Consider the following 5,901-nt stretch of genomic DNA (forward strand, 5'->3'; position numbering starts at 1 on the left):
TCGAATGGATTCCGACCCATAGTGACTCCATCGGGTTTCCAAGGCTGTAAATCTTTACCGAAGCAGACTGCCACATCTTTCTCCCATGGAACCCCTGGTGGTTTCAAACCACCGACCTTTTTGTTAGCAGTAGAGTGCTTTAAATGCTGTGCTGCCAGGGCTCCTTATCTCTATCAGCAAACCTTATGAAAAATAAAGATAAATAACTATCTAGGTGTATTGTTTTAAGGATTAGAAATACTGTATAAGAAAGAACTTACCATGTCTCTTCCGACCTCTTGTCAAATAGATTCTGGGTATAGGCCTTATGTGTTGCTATCAATTTTTATTATCAATGAGTAAATTCAGATTCACTCAACATCTGTTGAACTTGTATGTTATGCTAGCATTGTGCTAATCACATTGACTCCTTTGTGGTTTGCAATACAATTATTATTATTTTATTTACAGATGAGTAACTGAAGTTTGGAGGAGTCCTTGGGTGGTGCAAATAGTTAAGTGCTCAACTAGTTGAAAGGTTATGGTTTGAACTCACCCGGAAGTGCCTCAGAAGACAAGCCTGGTGATTTGCTTCTGAAAGGTCACGACCTTGAAAACCCTGTGGAGGAGTTTTACTCTGCACACACGGGGTTGCTATGAGTCGGAATTGACTCAATGGCAACTAACAACTACTGAAGTTTGGAAGGCTAAGTAAGCGCCTTTCTTTTTTTGTTTTTTTAGTTTTTATGATTTTATTTAGCACAAATAAAACTTGCAAACGAGTTGTGTATTCATTTTCTTCACTGTGCAGCCTGGCATTGGGATTGATGACTCTGATGGCCAGATGGCTTTGCAGTTCTTGGAGGAAACGTGAGCAATCTCAGCACAGTAAGATTTGTTGCACATCAGCAGCACTTCTGGCTCCTTGACATTGTGGACCAGGAACTTGAGGAAGCCACTGGGCAGCATGTGCTTTGTTTTCTTGTTGCTCCCATAACCAATGCTGGGCATCAAGATCTGGCCCTTAAATCTTCTCTGCACATTGTTGTCAGTGCATCTGGGCTTGCACCAGTAAGGCTTGATTCTGACATAACAATCTGATTGGTGCCAGATGAACTTCTTGGTCCTCTTTTTGATGATCTTGGGCTTCACCAGGGGTCTGAGGGCAGCCACGATGCTGATAGGAAATAGCTACCGCCTCTGTAGGCAGCTTCAAAGAAGAGAGAGGAAGTGCTTTTCTTAATATCACTTAGTTAGTAAGTGACAGCAATGGGCCTGAGCCAGGTATATTGCATCTAAGTCTGTAACATCTTTCAATGCTGTACTCCTCACTGACTCTGCTTCATATTTGCTTTTCCCTGTTTTGCTTTCCAAGTTTGTTTGTTTCTTTTTATATGTACAATTTAAGAAAACAAACTCCGGTTGATATGCCTTATTATCTTATCTTTGTTAACGATTTTCATTTCTTAGTGATAAATAGATTTCCTTCATACAACTGGCATAAATATGCTCTCTCCCTCCCCACCCCTCAAAAAAAATCAACAAAATTTCATCTCTCTTGTCCCTACTGCCTGATAGATTTATATCCAGGCTGACCCTTTTCCAGCTTTCTGACGCTCCCAAAATTTGTTAAAAGATGACTTTATAAGTGGAAAGTGGCACAAGTGGTAGTCTTGGCTCTGGAAAGATACACAGAACGTGAGACCAAAGACAAGAGAAGAGTGCACAATTTTGCTGTCCGGCAGAGTGGGGAAAATAGGCAGGCAGCTCCCTCTTGTGGTGGAAATAGGAACTATAACAACTAGCCCTTTCAGACTTAAGGATTTGGACTTCTTTCCCCTTGCTGTCATTCTTATCTGCAAGCTTTGTTTTATGTACGGTTGAGGAAATCCTTGACAAGTGAGGGAGAGGTAGACCCTAGAGCTTACAAAGACTGTTAGAGGCTTTTCTTTTTTATTTTTTAAATACTAATTTAATACTTAGGTAAATTATAATCCAAGTTCAGTATTTAGGAAATCATTGCATATTATGATTCTATAACCCATTTTTTTTTAAAGTTTTCAGTTTTTTGACATAATGCGAAGAGACTAAAAAAAATCACTGAGAAGTATAAATATGGATACACCAACTTTGCTTCAAACTAAAAATGTTTTAACATAAAATTATAAAATCAAGCTTATTATCCCCTACTCCAAAACAAAATCCCTTGACTACAGTATTCCGGTTAATGACATTTCCATTCTCTGTAATAAGATTCAAAGAAAAAGAAAAGATGTTTGGATCCTCTTTTCTCCTGCTCAACATTCAATTTGTAGCTATGGGATTTAGTTTCTTTCTTTTTTTCTTTATTATACTTTAGATGAAGGTTTACAGAACAAATAGTTTCTCATTGAACAGTACACATATTGTTTTGTGAAAATGGTTAACAACCCTACAACATGTCAACACTGTCCCTTCTCAAACTTGTGTTCCCTATTACCAGATTTCCTACCCTCTCCTGCCTTCTAGTCCTTGTCCCTGGACTGTTGTGTTCCATTAGTCTCATCTTCTTTTATAGGGCTGTCTAATCTTTGACTGAATGGTGAACCTCAGAAGTGACTTCATTACTGAGCTAAAAGGTTGTCTGGGGGCAATACTCTCGGGGCTTCTCCAGTCTCTGTCAGGCCAGTAAATCTGGTCTTTTTTTTGTGAGTTAGAATTTTGTTCTACATTTTTCTCCAGCTCTGTCTGGGACCCTCTGTTGTGATCTTGGTCACAGCAGTCAGTAATGGGAGCTGGGCACCATCTAGTTGTACTGGACTCAGTCAGCTAGAGGCCGTGGTAGTTGTGGTCCATTAGTCCTTTGGACTAATCTTTTCCTTGTGTCTTGTTTTCTTCATTCTCCCTTGCTGCGGAAAGAGTGAGACCAGTGGAGTATCTTAGATGGCTGTTCACAGGCTTTTATGACCCCAGACGTTACTCGCGAAGGTAGAATGTAGGACATTTTCTTTATAAACTATGTTATGCCAATTGAGCTAGATGTTCCCCGAGACCATGGTCCCCACAGCCCTCTGTCCAGCAATTCAGTCTCTGTGTCTATGGATGTGTCTATGGAGCTTCCATGACCTATCCTTGTACAAGTTGTGCTGGCTTCCCCTTTATTATGACCACAAAGTTACCACTTATCTATTGACTATTTAGTTTCCCCTCCCCCACCCCTCCCATCTCTCGTAACCAACAAAGATTGTTTCTTTTTGTGTGTAAACTTTTTAATGAGTTTTCACAGTGAGGTCTCATGCAATATTTTTCCTTTTGTGACTGACTTATTTCACTCAGCATAAAGTCCTCCAGTTTTCATCCATGTTATGAGATGCTTCACAGATTCATCATTGTTCCTTATTGTTGCATAATACTCCATTGTGTGTATGTACCATAGTTTGTTTATCCATTCATCTGTTGATGGGCATCTAGGTTGTTTCCATCTTTTTGCTATTGTGAACAATGCTGCAATGAACATGGATGTGCATATGTCTATTCGTGTGATGGCTCTTATTTCTCTAGAATGTATTTCTAGGAGTGAGATTGCTGGATTGTATGGTATTTCTATTTCTAGCTTTCTAAGGAAGCACCATGTCATTTTCCAAAATGACTGTATCATTATGCATTTCCACCAGCAGGACCTAAGAGTTCTGATCTCCCCACAGCTTATCCAACATTTGTTATTTACAGTTTTTTGATTCGTGCCAGTAATGCCAGGGTGAAATGGTATCTCATTGTGGTTTTGATTCGCGTTTCTGTAATGGCTAGTGATCACATTTCCTCACGTCTGTTGGCTGCTTGAATGTCTTCTGTGGTGAAGTGCCTGTTCATTTCCTTTGCCAATTTTTAATTGGATTATTTGTCTTTTTGTTGTAGAGATGTTGGATTATCTTGTAGATTTTAGCGATTAGACCTTTGTCAGATTTGAAATAGCCAAAATTTTTTTCCCAGTCTGTAGGTTCTCTTTTCACTCTTTTGGTGAAGTCTTTTGATGAGCAGAAGTGTTTAATTTAGAAGATCCCAGTTATCTAGATTATCTTCTGGAGTTTGTGTGTTGTTGGTTATGGTTTGTATCCTGTTAATGCCATGTGTTAGGGCCTCTAGCGTTGATCTTATTTTTCTTCTATGAACTTTACAGTTTTAAGCTTTATATTTAGATCTTTGACCCATTTTGAATTAGTTTTTGTGTATGGTGTGAGGTATGGGTCCTGTTTCATGTTTTTGCAAATGGTTTTGCCAGCACCATTTGTTAAAAAGACTGTCTTTTCTCCATTTGATGGACTTCGGGCACTTGTCGAAGACCAGGTGACCGTATGTGGATGGATTTACATCTGGGTTCTCAATTCTGTTCCATTGGTCAATGTATCTGTTGCTGTACCAGTAACAGGCTGTTTTGACTACTGTAGCTGTCTAGTAGGTTCTGAAGTCAGGTAGTGTGAGTCCTCCAACTTGATTCTTCTTCTTCAGTAGTGCTTTACTTTAGTTTTTCCGTCTCTTTAAAGAAAGTTGTTGGTATTTGGATTGGGATTGCTTTGTATTTGTAAATTGCTTTGGGTAAAATTGTCATTTTCAGAATGTTGAGTCTACCTATCCATGAGCATGGAATGTTTTTCCATTTATGTAGCTCCATTTGGGTTTCTTGAAGTAGTGTTTTGTAGTTCCCTGGTTAGATTTACTCCTACGCATTTTATTTTTTTAGGGGCTATTATAAATGGTATTGTTTTCCTGATTTCCTTTTCATTGTCCTATTTATTGGTGTATAGGAATCCAACTGATTTTTGTATGTTTATCTTGTGTCCTGCTACTCTGCTGAATATTTCTATTAGTTCCAGTAGATTTCTCGTGGAGTCTTTAGGGTTTTCTATGGATAGTATCATATCATCCACAGATAGGGATAGTTTTACTTCTTCATTGCCATTCTGGATGCCCTTTACTTCTTTTTCTTGCCTTATTGCTCCAGCTAGGACTTCCAGCACAACGTTAAATAGGAGGGGAGATAAAGGGCATCCTTGTCTTGTTTCCGTTCTCAAGGGGAATGTTTTCAGCCTCTCTACATTATGAATGATGTTGGATGTTGGTTTTGCATTGATGCCCCTTATTATGTTGAGAAATTTCCCTTCTATACTTATTTTATTGAGAGTTTTTATCAGGAATGTGTGTTGGACTTTGTCAAATGCCTTTTCTGCGTCAATTGAGATGATCATGTGATTCTTTTCTTTCTTTTTATTTATGTGGTGGATTACACTGATTGATTTTCTAATGTTGAACCATCCTTGCATACCTGGTATGAATTCTACTTTGTCGTAGTGTATTATTTTTTTTTTGATATGATGCTGAAGTCTATCGGCTAGAGTTTTGTTGAGAATTTTTGCATCTATGTTTATGAGAGATATTAGTCTGTAGTTTTCTTTTTTGTGGTTTCTTTGCCTGGTTTTGGTATCAGGGTTATGCTGGCTTCATAGAATGAATTCGGAAGTGTCTCTTCCTTTTCTATGTTCTGAAATAGTTTGAGTAGTACTGGTATAAGCTCTTCTCTGAATTTTTGGTAGAACTCTCCAGTGAAGCCATCTGAGCTAGGGATTTTTTTGTTGTTGGGAGTTTTTTTTTTTTTTTTTAATTACCTTTCCAATCTCTTCTCGTGTCATGGGTCTGTTCAGATTTTCAACATCACTGTGTGGTAGTTTGGGTAGGTTGGTAGTGTGTTTCTCCAAATTTGTCCGTTTCCTCTAGGTTTTCAAATTTGTTGGAGCATAGTTTTTCATAATACTCTATTATGATCCTTTTTATTTCAGTTGGGTCTGTTGTAATGTCCCCCATTTCATTTCTTATTTGGGTTACTTGTGTCCTCCCCTGTTTTTTTTTTGTCAGTCTGGCCAGTAGTTTGTCGATTTTGTTGATTCTTTC

At 38.4% G+C, this 5,901-nt stretch overlaps 1 pseudogene; it reads right to left on the reverse strand.

The window, feature by feature from the left end:
• Positions 1–661: 661 nt before the first annotated feature.
• The window catches only part of LOC101347018 (60S ribosomal protein L32 pseudogene), a 29,164-nt pseudogene continuing 23,924 nt past the window's right edge, over positions 662–5,901 (reverse strand).

The sequence above is a fragment of the Trichechus manatus genome, unplaced genomic scaffold, assembly GCF_000243295.1.
Source record: "Trichechus manatus latirostris isolate Lorelei unplaced genomic scaffold, TriManLat1.0 scaffold00091, whole genome shotgun sequence".
Lineage (NCBI taxonomy): Eukaryota > Metazoa > Chordata > Mammalia > Sirenia > Trichechidae > Trichechus > Trichechus manatus.